This window comes from Egretta garzetta, unplaced genomic scaffold, assembly GCF_000687185.1.
Source record: "Egretta garzetta isolate BGI_Z169 unplaced genomic scaffold, ASM68718v1 scaffold68, whole genome shotgun sequence".
Lineage (NCBI taxonomy): Eukaryota > Metazoa > Chordata > Aves > Pelecaniformes > Ardeidae > Egretta > Egretta garzetta.
In genome coordinates this window covers 6,051,834-6,076,439 of record NW_009260774.1, presented here as the reverse complement: position 1 = coordinate 6,076,439, position 24,606 = coordinate 6,051,834, and positions in this window count along the sequence as shown.

Here is a 24,606-nt window from a genome sequence, read left to right as displayed (position 1 = left end):
AGACCATGGTGAGGCAGGCTGTCCCCCTGCAGCCCATGGAGGTCCACGGTGCAGAAGACCTCCACCTGTGGCCCGTGGAGGACCCCATGCTGGAGTGGGTGGATACCCAAAGGAAGGAGGCTGTGACCCCGTGGGAAGCCAGCACTGGATCAGGTTTCTGGCAAGACATTGCGGACCCATGGGGGGAGGAGCACATGCCGGAGCAGGTTTGCTGGCAGAACTTGTGACCCCGTGGGGGACCCACACTGGAGCAGTCTGTTCTTGAGGGACTGTACCCCAAGGAAATTATGGACCCATGCTGGAGCAGTTCATGAAGAACTGTAGCCTATAGGAAGGACTCATGTTGGAAAAGTTCATGGAGGACTGTCTGCTGTGAGAGAGACTCCACGAATGAGCAGGGGAAGAGTCCTCCCCTGAGGAGGAAGAAGAGGCAGAGACAACGTGTGATGAACTGACCTCAACCCCCAAGCCCATCCCCCTGCGCCACTGAGGGGGAGTAGGTAGAAAAACCTGGGAGTGAAGTTGAGCTCGGGAAGAAGGGAGGGGTGGGGGGAAGGTGTTTTAAGATTCAGAAATTTTTATCCTCTCCTACTCTGACTTTGATTGGCAATAAATTAAATTAATTTCATCAAGCTGGGTCTGTTTTGCCCATGACGGTAACTGGCAAATGATCCCTCCCTGTCCTTATCTAGACCCACGAGCCTTTTGATCTATTTTTGTCTCCCCTGTCTGGTTAAAGAGGGAAGTGATAGAGTGACTTTGGTGGGCCCCTGGCATCCAGTTAGCATCAACCCATCACAGTGCCCTTCCCTTTTGTTAAGTGCCTGATGCCACCTCCTCCTCCACTTCCTCCTTCCTTCAGGAGATGTGCTATGTGCAATTTCTTCCTGAAGGCTCTGCTAACTAAACTACTATTTACAAATACAGAGTATGAGGGATAGTGATCCAAGGGGAGGAGTAGGATGTGGTCACAGATGGCTGGAGTCAAGAACATGTATGAAAACATTCAAGACCTGACCAGGCTGCTATGTGCCCTCCTGAGATTTATCAACAGTGTCCCAGAAGTGCTTTGGAGTGCCATGGATCAACAGGGTGCCGAGATGAGAGCTGGCACCCTCAGGAGGGAAGGGTGTGCTGAATGCTAAGAGCTTAGTCAGCCAGGGGAATGGAAGAAGAGTTGAATAGCTAGGCAATGGAAGAAGGATTTTGGAAGAGGACAGGAGATCGAAAAAGGTGCTGGGATGGAGACTGAGGGAGGAAGAGCAGGAGGAAAAGCTAAGAAGAAGGAACTTGAGGAAAGGGAGGTCAAAGAGATGCAGGAAGGATGGGGTCAGGAAGGTAAGAGCCTGAAAGGGAGATGGGTTCAGGTATGCCCATGGAGAGGAATAAAAAGGGGGAGCACTCACAGGAGCATGTTGGTCTCCTCCAAGAGGGCTGGAGAAGATGGAGGGGTAAAAGGAGAGTCTGAGAATAGAGATACCTCCAGAAAAGTTTGTCCCCCATGTATAAGCATGAGACTACACACTCACAGAATGTATCAAACAAATTATTGCAGGGATATTTATTATACAATACATAATTATGTGATCATAAGCATGGTCACTCCTTTCCACAAGATCCTGATCTTACTGAGTATGAAGAACAAAAAGAAGTAAGGAACTAATGATGAGGGCAGTAGTAGGGCAATAATAATAATGGGTTAGGGGTCTGAGTATCTCTGTTGCAGCCATTCAGAAGCTCAGTGAATAAGAAAAAAAAAAAAAAGAGGTGCCCTAAAGGAGTGGAGGATGCCCTTGCTCCCACCACTGAGTGCCTTTGTGAGAGGCTGTACATTTCATTTAAACCAGACTGTTAGTGTGTGGGTTTGGATATCTCAAAGAATACACCTCAGGTCTGTTTGGTAGAAAAGAACAAGGAGCTCTGCTTTTCAGCACATAAAGATGTAAAATGCATACAAATGCCATCAAAGTACTAAGTATTCTGAAAAACTCACCTCTGTGTGTTTCAAATTAGCACCCTAAAGAATGGATACTTTGGATAATTTTGGCCTTAAGCTATTTATGATAATTCCCCATGTGTGAAATGGAGTTACCTCACAGAAGGACTGTGTAGATAAATTCATTAGCATCTTTAAAAAATGAACTGGATGCACTGGCAAGCATTTAGAAAAGCTCGTGAGAGAGTGAACAATTCCATGTTCAGAAAGGATTCAGTAAATAATGAGTGCATCCATACTCGTAGAATAATGAAGGATAAACAAAATGACATCAAGCTATGCTTTCAAGGAATACTCTTTGTTCTTACAGTTCAGCAGACCGGGTTCTAGGAAAAAAAGTATGTAAGTCTACCAGTCAAACTGTATCATGATATATAGGAAGCCCAGTTAATGTAGCCTGAGCCAATTTTGCAATTTCAATGTGGATTTCAGGAGTGGGAGGAAATGTGTTATTATATAATACTAGAGATTTTAATCGCTACTTAATTCTTTGGTATGAATACAGCAAGGATGGTTCCAGAAAGTTTTTCCTTAGTAGATACTTTCACTAAAAGGAAATGTTTTCTTTTTGGCCTCCGCTGAGGTGGAGGCAAAGCTCTCTTCTAGTTTCAGAGATGGGAAGACTGAAGCTGTTTAGTTTGCTCCTAAATATACAGTACTCACCTAAGTTTTTTATCATTATTCTGACTATTTGATAGAAGTCAGACTTTGGGACTGTACTGTTGTGTATATATTTTCTCATGCTTTTTAAATGAATAAATTCATCTGTGTATATCTTTGGCACACTTACAATTTTTCTCTTTTAAAAAGCATTGCATTTAGTTACTCCATCTCAAATAATAGTCCTATCTTGAAATATATTGCTGCTTTGGCATAATTCTTGTCATTTTTCTGAGCATTGGACACACGGCTTTCTTCAATACAGATTTGACAGCATTTATATATTTGAATGTAACATATCTCCTGAGCTCAGCTTCTCTACTTGGCAGTTTCACCATGATCCCTTGTTACAAAGAAAAGTATATACGCTAATCTTTAAGGACAGCTTATGTAAAAGAAAACATTCTTGAAGCAGAATAGTGACGTAGTTAGCTGTATCATTAAAACCTTTCTGAACATAATGATCACTGTCAGGCACCCAGGCATTACAGACTACTGTGCTTCTTTCAGTTTTAAATTACAGAAAGGCTCAGAGTGTGTTGTCTGAAAGTCATCACACAGAATCAGCAATGACCACCTACTCCATAAACAGGGCATCATTTCATAATAATTCAAACACTAGCACCAAACTGACAGTTCAGGTGGAGAGAGTGATAATTTTCAATGTAAGAAGGTAATTTATTATTTGCTTTTCATGTCCTAATTCATTGTTAATGTGAGTGAATGAGAGCTCAAAAAATGAAGATACGCTCATGTACCTTGCCTCAAGTGTCTGCTCAGTTTAGCCAGGAGAGAGTTTAGGAAAGCTTAACACTGAGTACTGATTTGTTGTCGCCTATTCCTTGTTCATAGAAATGATGTAAACTCAGCTCCGTGTTGTGAATAGTTTCATGGATATGGTTACAAAGAGCACAATTATGTACCTGTATACACTTATTTTATATACTATGTTGATTTTTTAGGAGCGTGTTACCCTCAGAAGTCCCAATGATTGCAGCTACATAAGGATTTTATAGTGTGTGAATAGCTGTGGCACATATCTCAGTTTCACACAACATAGTGTGACATAACATAAAATAATGAATGGATTCAGAGGAAGTGAGTGTTTTAAGCAGTAATGAAAATATCAGTAGAAGATAATTTGTACAAACATCAGTGTTCATCATTGACCTGATTGTTAATAGCTTACAAATGATGCCACCCTAAATTCAAAATAAGGAACTAAATCAAATCATCAAATTATGTTAGGCTGATATTGTGCTGTTTGTAGGTGAAACATAGGAATCTATATAAGGATTTTTGTAGAAATTCAAAACTGGGACGATAAAACACCTAGCAAGAACCTGGATTTTTGTTATTGGAAAAATGAAGGTGAAATTAAACTTCATTCACCTGGCTGGTTAATTGATGGAAAAAGATCAAAATTTTATGCAGGTTCACCAATTGCTCCCACTTTTTACAAGAAAACGTATGCAATGACTCTATCAAATGATAGATCTTAAACATTTGGAACTAAATTCATATTATATCATTTTATGGTATGATCCTAAAGAGCTAGAGAAACTAAATTCTACCCCCTTTGTCAAATATATGTCATTTAATAAACAGACTTATGTTCGTTGTGAATGGGAATGAAGAAGAGTACTCTGATCCTTGCATCCTCAAAGAGGGAATTCCCTCATTTAGCTGAAAAACCTGAAGTGAAAATCAAAAGGCAAAAAGTTTGTTAAAGTGAAATGTAAGATGTTATTAATTGACTATATAAGTTAATATAAACAGAGCATATATTATCTAAGAATTTGTCAGTGGATCAAGTTATCAGGAAAACATGTTTAGAACAAAACAGAAGGGAATAACTTTTTTACACAACATATATTAGGTTATGAAAATCATTGCCAAAGAACATGGTGGAGCAGAAAACTGGAAATACACTAAAATACGTAGGCAAATTAAAGGACGTTATGTTATGTTCATTTGTGACTGTTTAATTTGAAAGTATGCAAATACCCAAATCTCGAGAAGGAATTTAACTTTTTTTTTTCTGATTTTTTATACTCTCCCATAAGCATCCACAGTTCTGCACTATTTTAGACAATTTGTTATGTAACTGGGATCCTTGCTGCAACCCAGAATGTTTTATTCTTATGATCATGATGAGGCTGGGTAAAGTTACTTTTGTCTCTACATACATCTACATATGGACATAGATAAAGCATTTGCTTAATCTGCTTTTGCATAGTGCCAAGGACTTCTGAAGGCTCCTTGGTATCTGGGAACCTGTTGAGTAGCTTTAAAAAATAAGATTAATAAATGCACTGTTACAGTTTAAACAGAATTTTTTAATACTCCTTGCTATAAATTGTTAAGAAGACATAGTTTCTTATTGCTGTCCTATGTATTTTAAACACTATCCACTGCCCTTTTCTAGGACTGTGTTCTTCACTAGGATAAGCAGAGCTCTGCCTTCTATTTTTAAATGAACTTGTACACTTCAGTCGGACACTCTGCAGTCAACAAATATGTTCTGCATAGTTCCTTGTCTGGAAGGAATCTCAGTTTTCTACTTTGAGAACAGTTCTCTCACTGAAGAAATATTCAGAGATAGGCCAACATGACTGAGCTCGCTTACAGTCTTGTAGCACTGTTCCCTCTTTTCAGACAATAAAATATCAGTTGAGGCCCCCAGAATAATTAAGTGCAATAAATCACCACCTAAACTGCATATATGAAAAAAAGGTGGCTTTTCTAAAACTAAGTATATTTACATTATAATAAGATTTGTAATTTATATGCACAACATAAAGTGAAGAAGATTAATATGGTCAGATTCATTACAGTCCTGAACTGGTTAGTGTGATGCTAATTGTTCTTCCATTTAGAAGTAGTTTTATATGGGGGCAAGTATGTGGAAGCTTCTTCGGCAACATAGTGTGGCAACAACACTGCATGAATATTAGAAGACACAGTTTTTAATGGTATTATACCAATTCATGCTAGGAGAGAGGTCACCTACCCCATGTCCTAAATGCTTCATAGCCTTGCGTAAGCAATAAAGAGTTGAAGAAAAATATTAATCTCTCTGAAGAACAGACAACTCATATAACATTCTTGTTTTCTTGTTGTTTAGTTGCCTTGCTTACAATAAGCTAAAAATGTGGAAAAATTCCTTAATAAAATAAATTAGATTAGAAATTAAATATGAAATCATGCTATAGTAAAATTTCATATCATTAATAATCTTTCAGGCATCAGAAAGAGTCAAACTTCCCTATTCTCACAATACCAAAATTCCCTTGCCTTTGGAACTGAATGTTACATTTGAAATATTAATGAAAATCCTGAGAAATGCCACCAGAAAAAGCAGTAACTACCTTAACCACAATGCAAAACATGGGAAAAAGAGTATGTAAAATGTCTGAAAATGGGAATAATCTAGTGAAGGTACCCATGGACACAGCAATGAGCAAATTCTATGACTGGCTTTAGCCTAACTTTGCCTCCACTGAAATCAGTAGCAAAATTCCAGCAAATTCCCTGGGAGCACTGCTAGTACAAAGCAGAGAGTCTGAAATTCAATCATGCCCTGGCGATTTGAGAGGAATTCTTTGTAAACAATCCTTTTCATTTGTTTAATATCTTCTTGTTATTTGTGCATCAGTAAAATGTGGGATGCAAGCCTGCTTCTGACTCTGAAGTTGTGGTATCATAGAATCATAGAATGTTTTGGGTTGGAAGGGACCCCCAGAGGTCATCTAGTCCAACCCCCCCGCAGTGAGCAGGGACACTGCTAACTAGATCAGGTTGCTCAGAGCCCCATCCAACCTGGTCTTGAATGTTTCCAGGGATGGGGCCTCCACTACCTCTCCGGGCAACCTGTTCCAGTGTTTCACCACCCTCATTGTAAAGAATTTCTTCCTTATAGCCAGTCTAAACCTACCCTGTTTTAGTTTAAAGCTGTTACCCCTTGTCCTGTCACAGCTGGCCCTACTAAAAAGATTTTCTCCATCTTTCCTATAGGCTCCCTTTAAGTATGTTTCCTATCTGTATCCTCGCGCCGTGTTGGGTGCAGCTCAGCACTCCACCGGTCTGCTCCGTGCTCTGCGTTTCAGGGAAAAGGCAGCAGCACTACGCAGGCCAGAAGCAGCTGCAGCAGTGCCTGCTGAGGGTCTCATCACAGTGACTGATACCCTGCGCCCACTGGGCTCACTACCAGTTAGTTCAGGTGCTGCTTAGGATGAGCCTCTGGCAAGTCAGGCATAGGGAAGAAAGTAAAAATGCAAAAGCTTCACATACATGTGTCCATATGCATACACTCATACACACTTTTCTGAGTATCTCAAGGAAAAAGTTTGCATTCTTTTCATTTTCATTGCTGGCTCCTATCTGTTTCTATTTTACTTAAAGTGTGTAATTTCTGCCTCTCCAGATGTTATTCCTATCTGTTTCTATTTTACTTAAAGTGTGTAAGTAATTTCTGCCTCTCCAGATGTTACGGTTTCCTATTGCAAACTGTTACAGATTTAGGTGAGTCAAACAGAGCTGACTTCCCCTGTAATTGTTGTTCATGTAGTGAATCAGGAAAAAGCTATTTAAATGTTACAGTCCTTCCAGGCTGTATTACCTAGCCTTTGTAGGAGGACTTTTCTGCCCAGTCTGGCTCTATCTGATGTAAATGCTTATAGGGGCCCAGATCCAGTGCAGCTCTTAAGCACTTATTTTGCTTCAAACAGAAAATTATTCTACCCTTGCAATTTCAGTGTGATTACTTTTGCATACAAAATGTATGCATGTTTGCTTTTCATACAAAATAAAGTTTGTACCTAAATATTCTGCTGTCTCAGGACAATAACTGCCCTGTTGGTAGAACACAGCCCGCCTGTGATAGCTTTATTGTTGTAGACATGCAGCTAGTGCTTCAGCTTCCCTCTGCTTTGGCTACGTGGTTTTGCTCTCCAAGCAACATATCATGACTTACAGAGTCAAAAAATTGTTTTAAAATAATCGTGCATTCTATCCTGTCTTTAAGCAAGCATCTGCCTTCAAAGGTCTATCCAGCCCTTCAGTATGGCTACCATGGCAGCACCTTCATTTAAGACTACAAAGTCCTAACAGAGTTCAGGTTCCCTTGTTTCTGTGAAGTACAGCCTTGGATAAATGAGGAACCTACCTGCTCTGTTTCATAAACACTTCTATTTTTACTCTACAGTAACTTGTTGTATGGCATGCAATGGGGATAACGCTAGGAACACACCCTGTAACCAGCTGTCAGTTCTGTGTTCTGTCAAAGCCATCTTAACCTCAGATATCACCTTTTCCTTACTCCTTATAAAACTCTTTCAGGAATGGAAGGGAACAACTCCTAAAGCATCTTCTGGAAATTATGTAGTGACTCTTCTTCCTATTACTCCATGTCACCTGTTATTCCCACAGTGTTTCTGGATAGCTGGTCAGCAATTCTTATCTTGTGAGCAAAGGTGAATCTCAAAAACACTTTTAGGTTTTTGAGAAAGCTGTGCATAAATAAATAAAGCAAATAAAATGTGGGAGCTTGTAGTTTACACTTTGGAGTGTGTTGCAGTGTCTTAGGTGCCTTAGCCTTTGGTGCTGCTAAGGGCCTTCTATCTGCAGCTCTGTAACCTCCCCTTTCTTTTCCCTGACAGCCATTAAGGAGTTTTCCCTTTCGATTCTTTCCTCCCCCTGCCCCCATTTGTTTTCTTGTTTTTCCTAGAAAGTAACTTCCACCATTACAGTCAATCTATGCCATCAGCTATAGAGGCCACTAATAAATCTTTGCGTGTGTAAACATCCAGTTTGTGCAACATAAATGATGAAGACTTGAGTTTTAGATTTCTGCTTTTTGCACCTCTGTGGCATGCTGGAATTTCTGTAAAGTTAAAACTTTATGAAACACATGTTGACCCACTTTCTAAATGTTCAAAATGCTTTGATAATTTCGGATGATAGTAGGGGTTGATTACATTCTATGAAGCCGAAAGTGTTGCCAAAGAGAAGACATAATGTGCTGTTTAACAAGATCAAGGAAGTCTGACAAAAGATGGGGTATATTTTAACACTATCCTTAGATTTTGAAATGCAACTTTCAAAGCAAATTCCCATTAGGGTGGAACGCTCCTCAATTTAAGCATTTTAAGAAATAATAGATAGCCCTCATGTTGTCAGGATTAAGTTCCAGAAACTAGGTTTTATTTAACCACCTGTCAGTTGATTTCTTTGGCAGCACTGAAACTGAATAGGAAGAGCTCTTTTTAAACCTAGGTGAAAAGGCTGCCTGTTACTGGCATGAAAATACAAATCCTCAGTGTAGCTAAACAGCACACTTGGAAAGAATAAATATTAGAAATAGTCTCAGTGGAATGGTGTGAAACTCAGATGGACAGTTACATTCACCACTGTTGCCACCTCAAAGTCCTATTTACATCTAAATGGGTGGAAAAAGAACTGAAAATTATATTATGGCATAGACACATGCTAAGAAATGAAGTAGTATTCCTTCATTCACATTTGCAAGCTTAGATAATTATCTCAGAGATAAAATTAATTTTAACCATTTGCTCTTTAATCCAAAGAAATAAAGACACTGGTTTTATATACCATTGGAGTTTCTTTCATGATTTCTCTCAATTCTTCAGTATCATTTTAGAGAACACAAATATTGATAGTGAGCTTCATAAAATAAAACTGTGAATATAACCTGATGTTTTAGATTTTAGCAAACAAAAATTCCAACTTTTAAAGCAAGCTTAAAAATATGCCTACAGTTTTAGTGCTTCAAAAGAGGCCAGGTGACTTCGGGTTCACCTGTCTGTAAAATCACACAGCAATTAGGTAGCAGTGGACAGCCAGCTTCTTAAAGGTCTCGTGGAATCGATATGCTAACGTGAGTCAGAAGATTAATGTGGTCTTTTGGTCAAGAAAATGGACTTGGAATTAAGACATCTAGGTCCAGTTCCGAGGTCTTTTACATTGAGGTTAAATACATTTTCTGGCTGCCTATGAGTAATCCTTTCATTTCCGCGTCCTTTTTCTGTCTTGTGTGGTTGTAAACTATTAAGGACAGAGCTGTTGTAAAGAGAAAAACTCCCTTCTTTCCCAGCAAGAGGGAGAAGTGATATCTCTTGCTCTAAAAAGGGGATGTCGTACGGGAAAGACTATTTGAAAACTACCAGTCATTAAAAAAGGTGCTGATCTTGATATTGGTAAAGAAGGACTGTGGGCATCAACAGAGGCCTTCCTATTCAAGCATTCTAAACTTTGAAGTAAGTGAACTCAAAAGTAAGGAATTTGTGGTTATGGAAACATGTTATCTGAAACAGCTGTGCTTTTTCTAGGTGAGTGTGGCTTTTTGTCCGCTCATTCTAGACTGAGCTACCAGGAGCTCAAAAGAGCCAAATCTCAGCCGTCTAGGTGAGTGTGGCTTTTTGTCCGCTCATTCTACTACCAGGAGCTCAAAAGAGCCAAATCTGAGCTGCAAATTAAGTTGTACCTTCTGCTACTTTGGCAATGTACCTCTAAGTAACGCAATCATCAGTTCTTGTGGTGTTATAAAATCACAAGACTTCTAATTTTCTAACAAACTTTAAGTTCAGACTATTTATATACTACAGGTCTATTTACAGTATTGCTACAAGAGGAAAGGTCCATCCAGCTTTGAAGTTGCCAATAAATGTCATCATTGCTATCACCAACGAGTAGTGAAAAAGACAGACATTCAAATAATCAAATTGCTGGAAAACAGCTTGTTGCACTGCACGTAACTAGAATGAAAAGGAAAAGGAAATATTTATGGAACTGAAATAGGAATAGTGTTGGATCAGGATATTAATTGCCCATCCAAAAGTTATCAGTTTTAGTTATTGCTCTCAGTGAGAAGCAAAATGGTTATAAGTCACTTAAAATCTTCTTGTTTAATCACTTGTCAGGATAAGTCAGTTGATAAAAGGATCAGCTACTGTATTTAGATAAAAAATAGTACGGAAAATAAATACTATATTCTCCTGAACATAAATATGTTATAATTCTAAATCATATTTCAATAGTTTGAAAACAGGTTTTGTGCTTGTATAATTTCAGGCAGCACCAACTCCAGGGCATGTTTTGCACATGGTTGTGTACCTATATTTTAAATAATTTACTGGTTTGCTTTATCTATGTTTCTCAGTTGGGTCATTGTGATTTTATTCTCTTGCTGCATGGAAGAAGGGAAAAATCCTTAACAACCTATTACAAATAACACTTGTTTGTCTCTGAGCAGTGGTATACAAAGTGATACACAGAAGCAGTTTGATGGGGTTGTATGAAAACTGATCTTACAATTGTCATCACTATTGAGAGTTATTATTCCTTGAGAGTTATTCATATTAAGAAAAGCATGGCACTTTGTAAAAGAAAAACTCAGTGAGAACTGAGAAGTTGTTCAAAAATATCTATGGATTAAAATGACATCAATCCTTTAAAACTGTTGTGGAGGACTTACTGTTCCACCGAGGTTATTCACATAACCAACAGCTGAAGATTTAGGCCCACAGTATCTCTTAACTTTAGATGTTTCTACCTGCTATGCCTGTTTGAGAGAACCATCTTACAAATGGCATACTATAAACATTACTTTGGATCATTTCTCCCCCCTTTTTTGTCATGTCCTCCATTTTCTGAAGAGCAGATGTGAGAGTCTCAATTTTTTTCGAGACCATGATTCATAGTAAATAATAACTAGTATGGTACTCTAGCTTTCAATGATTCTAAGGCTTCAAATAGAGGCTGTACCTGAAGTTGAGATCAATCAATAGTGTCATCCAGCAGAAAAAAAGATATATGTTTTAAATGACCTAACTTTTCAAATGTTTTTGCTGTGTTCCAGTTACAGTACTGGATCTGTATGCTATAAGCACAGATGTCTAACACAGAAAACAGATGTTTTCAAAAATAGGCCTGAAACAAAACACTCTGAAAATGTCCAGCGATGGCAAAACCTGACAAGGCATAGAGTGCTCAACTCAGTCAGCTAAACTGAGATGCTGTCTGAGACTCTCTTGTGTATCTGAAGCACTCACCTGGAGCCACCCTCCATGCATCACCTGAAGGAATCCCATAGCCTTCTGGACTGGCAAAGCTCAAGTACGATACCACAAATGGCACTAGATGCTTTGTATTTATAATGAAAACTCATAGACTTGCACTTAGATCAGCATCTGCCCTGTGATTTCAGAGACACTGTTAACAAATCATAAGTCAAATCTGCCTCTCACAATCCAAAGACAAAGCAAACGAGGCTAAATAGGTTTCTCTAATCAAGAAAGGGTTTCAACTTAGGTGAGAAGACTCAAGTTTATGCCTTTGAAGCTGCACACTTTTGAGCAAAAAATGCTTGGTTTTGAAGGCATCAATTTGATTTGCCTGCATCCTAGGTGATTCTGGAGGAATTAATGTCAAATACCTCAGGTTTGTCAGTGTGCCCTAGTCTGAGATTGGCAAAATGATGTGCTCCATGGAAAGGGAGTCAAATCTGTCCCCACAAGAATGTACTTGTGCATGTGAAAAAGGGCTCAAAAATACAACTCAAATTACAACCATTGTACAGGTTGATTAGGGCAATTACTTTTTAATTGTCTTCAAAGGAAAGTTTCCAGTTTGTGTGAAATAGTCAAGCATCTGTCATTCTTTGAGCTATGGCTCTCAAGATTTCTATGACTTTTTTTGCCAACTCATCTGCAAAGTAGAAAACATTTCGTAGCATGCCTTCTGTGCATGTCTGCTGCTGCTTCTCTTTCTTTGTCTGGGCTTCCTTTGGCATAAATTCAGCTCTGAATAAATTTGTAGGTCACAGCAGAACTGAAGAGGTAAACCCATACAAAGTTGTAAAGAGACTTGAGAAACAAACTGTAAGGAAACTTGAGATATGCAAAACCAATTTTTGTACTACTAACTACATCCAAATTAGCAATGGCACAGATACACCATAGAAGCACATAACCAAGAAGCTACATTTATCTTTCTGTTCATTGAGAACCTATTTCATTAAAATATGTGGTGGCTTAATTCAGAGCTTTAGTCTTTTAATTTCTTTTAAGAGAATGCTTTGATGCTAGTTTATAAGTATAATCAGTACACAGTGCAATTAGTTAAAGCTCTGTATCTGCTTAAAAAAACAACTGATAATAATGCAAGAAATACTAATTTTCTTTTCTGTTTCATGCAACTCACATTTAAAAAGCTTTACTCAATTATACGGAAAAAAACCCAGCTTCGAAGTTTAAGTGAAATAACTTCCCCATCTAGATCACTTTATTGAAGGATGGGCAGTGTTCTTAAACTGTACATATATGTATGCATAAAAGATAGGTCTAAGATGGTATTAGACAGTAAGGATTTGATACACTTTAGGAAATAAGAGACAGCAAAATAGAACAGATTGTTTTTCTCATTCAAAACTACTTCGGAGTTAAATGTAAAAGGGACCCATTTAGATAGTGCTTTTGTAGACCCCCAGAACTGGATGTGAATATGAGTAACATTATTAGAGGTATCAATACTGCCAAGAATTTTGTTATGAGAAATTGTAGCTTCTGGTAGTACAAAACCAATGTTAGACTTTTCTGCAGTATGTATAATAATAGGTGTGATAGGCTACAGATTTTTCTACCATAGTCACTGAACTGAAAAGAGACTATCCTATTTTAAATGTGGTTTTCTTAAATAATGAGGTCATTAAAAAAGAGCTAGAAGTAAAAGACCAAAGAAAAAGATCTTGGATTGTGTGACCATGGGTTGATTTAATTGAATAAAAGTATATCTATAGCTAAAGTTCTCCAGCCTGACTCATTTCCCATCAGACTTCTCTCCTCTAGGGAGAATGTCATTTTTCATTAAGAGTTAAATCAGGACAGCTATTGGTAAGCAAGTGGGAAGGCAAAACAATGACTCAGAATAACATCCCACAGCAAACATTTGAGGGTTGTTTGAAGATGAGTCACTGAAGAGCCTAGTTCAACCTCCTGAATTCACTGAATTATTTTTCAATGGCCTGAGTCAAAAAAACCCAAACCCAAAACCAGGCTGAAACCAGAAATTGTCAAAAAGTAAAACTCAAAATGGAAAAGGAATGCAAGGATTATTCAAAGGACTGATAAAAAAGTAGAGAAGACAGGCGTCTTTACCGAACAGCGAAGTTCAGCTGCGACTGACATTTGTGTATGCAGTCTGCTGTTTTAAATACCTTTTTCTTCAATACAATTCTTGAACCTCTTATTTTGATTAAATAATGTTTTCATTTAAAGAAAACTCTGCATTTAGTCTGTTCATCTCTGATTACAGCTTCCCAAAGTGAAGAACATGGTCATACCTGCTGGCTAAGAAAAGTTGATCCAGAAGGTATTGTTAGCCTGGCTTCTTCCTGAAAACAAGAAGACTGGGTAGCACAAGAGATGGACGATGAAAGATGGTAGCCAAGAAGCTGTCTTCATATTCCTAAAAAAGGATTCTGTAGTTCTAAAAGGCCTAGGGACTGGTTTTGACACTGAGGCCAGACAGCACTGAGTGGTTGTGTTCAAATTACACAGTATTTGTCTTGGGGCAATTTTTTCCCCCCCATGAGGCACCCCTGACTCTAGATGACCATATTTGGTTTGATCTTTCCAGTTTATTTTGTATGCAACAATGTGAGGAATGTGTTGCAGTCCATCAGAATGGTGCTATTTCTTACCATGAAACTGAATGCATCTATCATCTGCTCCATGGTATGGAATGAGGACATGAGTGTTTAGAGGTTGCAAAGCCACGTGGGAGCATAATGTTGGAAGATGACATACAGTAGAAGCAGCTCAGCTTCGTGAAGTCTTGTCTATGCTGCGTATTGGGAACAATCTCTGGAATAAGCTGTCTTGTGATCTCTGCCTGGTGTTGTCTCAGTGGATATCCATGGAAAGGAAAATGGTAGTTGAGGCTGAACAGAGGACTGTGTGTTCCATTCACCATGCAGAAGTTGCACAGGGCAGGCAGGGCTGCCACCATCACCATCATCAGCTATTGCCCTATCCCCAGAATCAGAGGAAAATTATCCTGGGGCTTCCTGCAGCCCTATGGGATATATAATTAATTATTCCTGGGAATACTGGAGATACACTTTAGATTGAGAAGCACTCTTCCACTTTGCTGTACTTGTCAGACCTTGCACCTGACTTGCTGGTAAGAAGTTGTGTCCCTTGTTCTTCAATTTCCATAAAGAAGGCCCTTAACCAGTTTTTGGAAGCATGGTGCAAGCCAAAAAAAGCTTGACCAATGGGGCAAAAAAGGTAAGAGGCAATTTCATGAAATATTTTTAAGAAGTTATTTATATGTTTTCAAAAACTGGTAAAACAGAAATTACCATAGCCCTAGAAAAAAAGAGGTAGCCAAAATACACTGCTGTGGGAAATATGTGCTACACAGCAAATTGCCATTGTATTGACAAAGTAAAAAAGATACAAATACAATTGAGATAACCCATAGAAATGTTTATTAATATTTTGTATATTTTGTTACACTTAAGCATCACATGTCAAGGACATAAAGGCTTAACGAACTGGAAACTGGTTGTCCTACCCTAGGGCACTGGAATCCCACACTAGGAATTCTCATATGTAACTTAAATTTCTACCAACAACAAGAAAGAAATTGTAAGAACAGCTAATTAGAAAGAAGTAATTTTACATGATGATTCTTTTGTTCAATGTGCACCCACAGGGAGGAAAGAGACCTGATGCTGAAGAGTCATGCAGGTTCTCAGGAAGGATGGCTTCTCTCTGTCTTCCAGGTAGAGACTGAAGTGGAAAGGCTAAGTTGGGAAATGATGAACCATGAAACTGTAAGCAAAGTAGAGAGAAAAAGAAGACAGTGAAAAAAAACCCCAAAGGTAAAAAACTGGAGAAACCAACTGAATACAGTGGAAATAAAGCATTAACCCACTGCATGTATGGAAGCGTATGTTACATGTATGTGAAATAAGTGTGAGATCAAAAATTATAATCAGACATATGCAATAAGTCAGGCTCAGCTGGTTCCTCACTAACAGCATCTATTTTCTATCCATCTGTTTTCATGAAACATGTAGGAACTTAGTATATTCGATATATCTTCCCTCTAGGGGAAAAAAACAGACATACCACAAACACTGTGTAATCATGGAATTTATTATTATAATTAAAATGAAATATATTTCATTATCTCAGCAGTGAAATCTTGTGGATGTAGTTAACAATGAATTATGGCTGAAGTTTTTGACTAAAACAATCAGAATTAGCTAGCAATGATGATTTATAGTAGTTAGGAAAGAAATAATAGAATCATAGAATATCTTGAGTTGGAAGGGACCCGTAAGGATCAAATCCAGCTGGGATTTACAGAATTCTTTTAATTCTGCTATTTTTTTCCTTTTTTTTAAAATAAAATAATATTCTAAATAAACAATCTAACACAGAAATACTTCAGTTCTATAGATAATAAAGCCAGCTGAAGTTATATCCGTGCAACTTTTTCATTTAGGAAAGTCCAAAGATGAAAAAATGAAAGATCATGCTTTGCAGAATTGGAAGGAACTGGATTTAGACAAGACATGTGGAAGTAAGTTATTTTAACAATCTCATTTTTGTAAAAACTTCAATTAGCAGATTTGCTTAAATTACTTGGCAATTAGTGAGAAAATCAGCTGGTAGCTCTGTGAAGCTAATGGCCAAAAAAATTCATTTGAAGATCACTGATGTCACAAAAAATGAAAGCAAAAATAACCTTCCTTGAACCTTTACATTTATTAACGCCTCCAGAGAAGAATTGTATTATTCATATGTTCTTAATTCAAAACAAATATTTCACTGGATTCCCTTGTGTCTACTAAGAAGTGAGCTTATTAGCAGTTTTCTCCATGGGAACACTACTCAGATATCTTTTCTCTATACAACTGTCTATTTTCATAAATATCATGAATCATACATTTCCAATATCCTGAAGTGCAAAATTTGGTTGAAACGGGCCAATGTGATCAGAAAGCATGAAGGCAGAGGTGTCTCACACACTCTCATGAAGTCAGGACAAAAAACCTTGGGTACAGTGTCTTCAAGCAACTATGCATTCTGGGTTCTGGCCTTACATCATGATATTTTTAAGTCCATTCAACCAAAATCTGAGTAAAAGATCAGAAATGCAATCACACTATAAAATTTCACACATCTCTACCCTCAAGGGGACACATGGGAAATAACTGAAGTTTATCAAAGACAGGAAGAGGGAGAATGATAAAAGGCCAATGCTGAGCAAGGAATCCAAGAGAGCATTCCTCAGAAAAGAACAGGAAGCTTTGGGACTTTCTCTGCGGATGCTTGCTGAGATCAGGCTAAGGAAAACAACTTGCAAAGTCAATTTAGCAGTCAGAAAATTGTATCTGTTTTAAATGAAATCACCTTCTTTCAGCTTGTCCAATCATACTGCAACACAAATACACATATATCAATTCTGTAAAAAGGTGCAGTTATAGAGGGGCTGAGGATTTTTGCTATATATCCAAAGGACCGAGTATGAGCCTGTTGTGGTTTAACCCCAGCTGGCAACTAAGCACCACGCAGCCGCTCGCTCACTCTCCCCATAATGGGATGGGGGAGAGAATCAGAAGAGTAAAAGTAAGAAAACCTGTGGGTTGAGGTAAAGACAGTTTAATAGGGAAAGCAAGTGCCATGCATGCAAGCAAAGCAAGGCAAGGAATTCATTCACCACTTCCCATTGGCAGGCAGGTGCTCAGCCATCTCCAGGAAAGCAGGGCTCCATCACGCGTAACGGTGACTTGGGAAGACAGACACCATCACTCTGAATGTCCTCCCCTTCCTTCTTCTTCCCCCAGTTAATATACTGAGCATGACATCATATGGCATGGAATAGCCCTTTGGTCAGTTTGGGTCAGCTGTTCTGGCTGTGTCCCCTCCCAGCTTCTCGTGCACGTGGCAGAGCTGAGAGCTGAGAAGCCCTTGGCCAGCCTAAGCACTACCCAGCAACAACCAAAACATCAGTGTTATCAACATTCTTCTAGTACTAAATCCAAAACACAGCACTGTATCAGCTACTAGGAAGAAAATTCACTCTGACTCAGCTGAAACCAGGACAGAGCCTTGCTTCACATTCATGTCAAAACTGACCTTCAGTGGCCCAACTCTAAGGGGTGCAGGTTATCTGGTGGGGAAACAAAGCTGACTGGAATGTTGCTCATATACTGCCGGCTATAAAAACTCTTATCATTTAACTCTTCTTACCCAACAAGCTGCCTATGTTTCAGAGAGATAATTTGTCTGTATGTTAGGAATACCACTGAAGTAAGTTTAACCATTATTTTAGAAATGTCTAACTGTTAGATAATGGCTCACAACGCATTTATGAAATTATTATGAACGCATTTATGAAATGATTCATGCTGCCATCATACTGCCCTTCCAAGTCTTCTGGAAAATATTATTTTTGTAGCATATAGAGCATACAGCACACAGGTCCCAGCCATACATCAACGCCTTCTGTATTACAATATATAAGATATTCTAAAACCACATAACAAGAGAGGTACCCTGCCTTAACAGATCTTGTGGTTTATTTTGATATGATCCGATCCTGCCTTTGTAGCAATTTTTAGCACTTCTTGTGCTCTTTTGTAAAACTGCATGAAAGAAAGTTCTGCATAGGCAGTTGGATCTGTATTGAAGGCAGTGTCCCATGCTAGAGAATATGTGAACATCTGCCACTAGCATCAATGAAGTAATATAATTAATTAATTAATGTTTAATGTACTTTAAGGATGAAAAGTGCTCTGTGTTATTATTGTTTGTTAATGGCTTATCATGAGTGTATTAAATGAAAGTCTTTCTGCTAATTCACGAAATCTCAGAATGAATATTTTGCTGAATCATTAAGATATTGGAACGCCTATTCTACAGGTAAACATAAAAGAAAAGCAGGTTTCAAGCATATAGTCTGCAAAATGAATGGATTTCTTCTTTAAATTAAACAGAAGAAACATGAGATAAAAAAAAATTAAATTCTTAGGCATTTTACTTATTTTGTGATACAAATTTTTACTTTTTTTACATCTAGCAAATATATTCCATTGCCAAACAGTGCATCACTTTTCATTGATAAATAAATACACCATTGACAGTTTTCAGTTGAGTTAATTGGTACCAGGGTCAAATACTCTCTGTGACTCTCTGTCAAATGGCTTGGGTAACAAAACCCTGACAGGTTTAACTATCTGGAATACACAGAGCATGCCAGTAACCTCAAGTACTAGCGCACTTATTTGCTGGATTTCAATAGAAAATAATAAATTGACTATCAGAGCAAAGACAGTCTCTTGCTTCCTCAGATGAGACTTTCATTTGAGAAAAGAGCAATTCAGTTTCTTTGTTTTCCATCACTGAAAAAGGATCGTTTAGTTTTAGAATTGCTAGTTATTAAAAATGGTTATCAGGTTTATTGTAAGGTTCATTGATTTTGAATATATGTGAGAGTAACATGGATACAGAAAAGATGCAAAAGAATTTTGATCATTTAATTTTTTATTTTTTTTAAATACGCTTCATTTCATAACCTCACTGCTAGCAACATCAAGCAGGGGAAGCAGGAAGTCAGATATTTTTTCATTCTAGGACAGGACTGAGCATTAATTTCTCCAAGGAGCCTCCTCAGAAGTAATTTCTAGTAATTTTAACAGTTGCCCACATCTCAGAGTGTATTAGCTATATTGATTTCTATATTTGTTTGCATATTATCCAGCTATGGTTATTGATGAAGACCTTTAATTTTTTTTTCTAGACTTTCTAAGCTTTTGTCTTTTCAAAATTCTAATCTTAAAATTCCTCTGACTGCTTTTCATAGAAGCATCCAAGTCCTACTTCTGGAAATATATGGGAAGAAACAAATAGGTATCCATTTTCAAATTCATTTGTCTCTGACTTCCCATGAGAAATTTTTACATTTCATACCTACAAATGTAAAATATTTGAGAGTGGAGTTTGGGTACTGCTTGGCTCTAGCACAATATGGCTTTTTGACTGTCACTTTTTTATGTTGTCTCCCAAGTAGATCAAGCAGCCTAGTAAAATCTGTTTCTTAATTTACATGAGGCACGAATTCTCTGGGGCCTGAGGCACGCTCTCCCTAAACATGCTGACAACAGTGACTGACCAGTGTTGCACACACACACACACACACACACACACTCAAGGCCAGCCTGTTGTGTGATGAAATGGCTGAGCAATAATAAATTTGCAGAGGGCATAAAGCTGCTAATGGTGATTTGATGTTCTGTTTCCTTCTCTTAAGAGAGCAACAGGTTGGGAGGAAAGAGAGGTCGTGTGGCAGCAGGGAAGGCATTTGGAAAAGGAGATGGCTGCAGAGTCAGGTTCCCTGGGGAGGCGGGGGGTTGTTTAGTACGCAGTTGTCGCGGGCAGGTGGTTAGGCGCACTCTGGCACCCGCCGGGAGGCAGAGGCAGCAGCTTAACTGGTGGCCTAAGCAGTGGTGCACTGTGCATGCAGCTACAGAAATTTCTGCACAGGGATGTTGCATCAAATCATTCAGTAACCACATCAATTGAACTGATGGTAGCAATTATGAAAGTGCCCACATTAGGAAGTGGTAGAGAATTTTTCCACCAGAACTTCCTTCCAACAGAAAATTAAGTTTTCTTAACTAAGCAGTACCACTGCTTCTCTCAAAAGCATTGTACTTGCCCTAGACTAATAGTTATTTCCCAAATAGCTTTAACTGACATATTAATTCTGGTATGTAAAACTAAATACCCGACCTATGTAAAGGAGAACCTTTTTAATAAATTGGTATTTTAAAAAAAGTGACTATGGGGTGAAGTCATGATGTCACTTCTTACAATACTTGAACAAGTGGAAATACAGAAATTAACCTCCCTGTAGAGATTTTACTTTACAGAAAAATAATGTTATTAATAGCAGCAGAACTAAGATCAGAATAACTAATAGTTCTTTGTACCGTTACTGATAGTTGTTCTCTATATTGATAGTATTGAATGGTAGATTGATGTGTCACTGTGATAACTAATTGTAGTTTAAATAGCAAAACTAAAACTCCCAAAGGTTCTTTTAGAGAATGCAAGTGGAGGTACCAGGACTAGAAAGAGTCTTAACTGGTCATTACAAAATAACACTATTTGAATGTGGAAAACTGCCCTCAGGCCAGTGTTCTCAGGACTTGTGTATATACCTAAAGTCATGTTGATCTGTCACATGGAAAGCGGGAGTGCAGTCTGAAAGATATACCTAATATAGCTTAAATTTAGCAGGGTAAAGCGGTCAAAAGTTACCAGCCCAGGTTACAATATGGGCCTATGAGGAGATACTCTCAGACACTTAACTAGAAGTAGGACATTTATGGAATGAATGCTTCAGGTAGCTAGGTGAAAGTGAATTTAAGTATAGCTATAGTTGAGGCAATCAAGCTCCCAGTTGCAATGTAGACATAACATAAGACCTCCTGTGGAGAGATAAATCAAACTGAAAGTCAAATACATTTGGCTTCTCAGATATGTTTCAGGTAATTTACAATTATAAAATTTGCACAGTAGGACTGCTGCTTCAGCATGATATAAGCTTTTCTGCTGTGCTACCCCAGTTCTCTCTGCAAAAGAGAAAGCAAGGATAAGAAGTTATTTTAAATTAAAAAAAGAGATGCCAAAACAAGAAACTAATCTAAAGCAACACTTTCAGACAGCAACAGATCAAATCATCTGTGCAATTTTAAACTTCATCTTGAAAACAGAGCTAAGGAAAAGTGCCTTTTCTTTCCTTGCTTTTTGTCCTTAACAGAAATCTGAATGATTTGACTCAATGATTTTCCATGCCACAAAATGCATAAACACATCTGCCACTATGATTAGGTTTATAGCTGCATTAATTTGAGCAGTTATACCTATTACTGGCACTATTACAATAATTATTGCCTTTCCTTTTTCTAATTACTCAGAGAGCAATACAACACATGCAAAAAATCCTTCTGTAATAAATACAAGAATTTACAATGGAATATAATAGATTTCCACACTGTTTTCAGTGAAAGGTTATAAAATGATACAATAATGTCATGTTTCACACATTTTTCTCATCCTTATTACACACAAAAATGTGAGGTTAGTAAAATACGCTTGAGAAGTTCAAAGAACAAAAACTAAGTTGATAACAGTCTGCTCCTAATTATTAACTAATATTTAATACAACTGCACAACAGACGTTTATTAGTAAGATATATATATATATACGTTACCGCTTCAATAGATTAAGCTAGAGCACCCTATTCAAAACTGGATGGTATAGGGTATAAAAGCCTTGTGACCTCTTTTGTGAGACAGCACTTCAGGCTAAAAGTAGTCTAAAGCATTCATTCATCCCACTTAAAATCTAAAATACAGTCTCTGTGTGACAGTCCCTTCTCCTTGATTGCAAAGGTTCAAAGTTATTAGGCATCCAGATCCACTGAAACAGAGGTATCTTTTAACATACACTAATTGAAACAAGATGATAAGGTGATAAGAAATAATGAATAACATAAAAAAGACAAATACATTTCTTGCACATGCTCAAGCTGACAGATGTTGTTATGTCATGTTTAGCAGGGGTCTGATGCATTAACTTCTGAAGTCATTGGAAATTATCTGGCTTTACTTAAGGCTGACAGAGACTCACAGAGCTCTATGGACATTTTAATATTATATTAGATCACTTTGCTTGGTAGTTAAATTCATAAACAATCCTATCACTGGCAGGAAAAAAGTAATCGCTAAGCAGCATTCTGCTCTTTGAAAGAAATTAGCTCCCTACAGTTATTCAAAGCTATTTATGAGCAATTTTGTGTAGTTTCATGTACTTTCAAACAGCTAAGGCCATTAGGTGTTGCCATCATTATCTTGCACTGGTAAAATACTGTTCTTCTCTGTCAGTTCTTTTAGAAATGACAAATCTTTTAAAAATGCTGGTGCTTAATCTAAGTACCAGCAGCAAACACAGTACCCCAGGAAGAAGCACTGAGATGGATATTAGCAAGAGTTGTAGATATATTAACATTCATACCAAAGAATCATCTGTCTGTGGCTTCCTTGGGATCACCTGGCTGTTTTGTGAAGAAACCAAATTTCCACAGAGGACATGACAGGGTCCTCTGTAAAATGATCATAATTTAGTAAAAAAATGAACTTAGAGTAAATGAATAACACAAATATTCTCTGTTGGTTTCAATTTAAGGGTATGTGTCTATGCCTGTCATGACTGGAATGTAGCTACATGCTCTAGGAGAATCTGCTTTAGCAGGAGGGTTGGACTAGATGATCTCCTGCGGTCCCTTCCAACCTTTGCCATTCTGTGATTCTGTGTGATTCTGTGATGGGCTCATTGCTCGTCCTAAGTAACAAAGAGGATAATGTGGGGAAGGAGATCTACAAGGAGGACTGGAGGAGTATATCTTCACTCCCAGATCCCATGCAGGGTCTGTAGTAGCTTCTAGTACTTCCTGCCTTAGGGGCCTTCAGCTCTCCCAGAACTTCGAGACCTTCTGCTCCAGAACTTACCCCTAAATTCTACCTTCCCAGAACTTTCAAATCCCAGTCTCCTCTATGCTAATGCCTCCCTCATTCAACTTAATGCACATAATGCCCTACTACTTTTGTTCAAGAGTCCCTAGGCTTATTTATCCTATTTGTGAGCTACTTAGCTGTCGCCAACCCTTCTCTTACAACTTGTCCTCACAATGAACCATCCTATGAAAGACTTCTTTACATATTTGTCTGATCCAAGCCTTTCCATTGAGAACCTCATGTATCTTCCATTCACATATATATATACATATATATTTATATTTATATATATAAAGCGCCTATCACCATATTGATAAACATTCTTTGGAACCACTCTGATGGTCCTGGAGGTAATTCACAAAATTACAATAAATATTATCATGAACTTTTTGTCCTAAGTAGAGAATTGCGTGTCATAATAATACTGAGATTCCTGAAGAAATGTAAATGTCAGTGACCTAGCAAAATGTATGGGTCCCAAAACATATTTGATGATCTGGGCTTCGGTAATTTCTAAAGGTGACAGAGGAAGTTAATGGCAGAGATAGAAATTACAGAAGAATACAGGCTGCAAAATTATCTTTGGTTTTGTATATAAGCACCCTAGCTTTAATAATTCATTGCAGAACATTTCTTATATTCTTGGATATACTGCACTGAATTCTAAATTTTTCTAGTTCCTTAGATCCTTTCCTCCAGACCATGCCTCCTCATTTATTTACCTTTTTCTCTTTGATTGAATGTCTGTGTTCTCTTTAGCTACTTATCAAACTACAGTCCTTAGCCCTGCAAAAATTTGCTTTTATGACTTGTGGACAGTAATAGGGCTCAATACTACAGCATTTCTTCCAAACAGCCTCTGATTTACAGCACTTGGAGAAAGGAGTCAGAAGTAACAGACCTCTATGTGTATATACCCTCACTGTTGGCTTTCCCTCAAGCTTTTATATAGACAGAATTTCATTTTGATGTTTCCAATTGTCATCAGGACAAAATGATAGCCTTTTTGCTACAGTTTAAATATTATACTGGGACATCTGTTGGTCCTCTCTCTTTTTTTGTAGGTTGAATCTCTTTTCCCATTGATTCTTTTCATCTGCAGATCCTTATTCTGAGCAAAAGAAAATGTAACATTGGGGTTCTGCTGCTTATCAAAGCCATTCTTTCACCTTTCCTGCTAATAGCTTTTCATGATCTCTACAATAATTTAGCTTAAATAACAAGCATGGCTGTTCAAAGTAATACAGATATTTTCTTTTACTCACAATGCTCTTCTCAACTTAGGGTAGCATTACAATTTTTAAGCAATGTTTCTAAATTTGGTGTTAAACT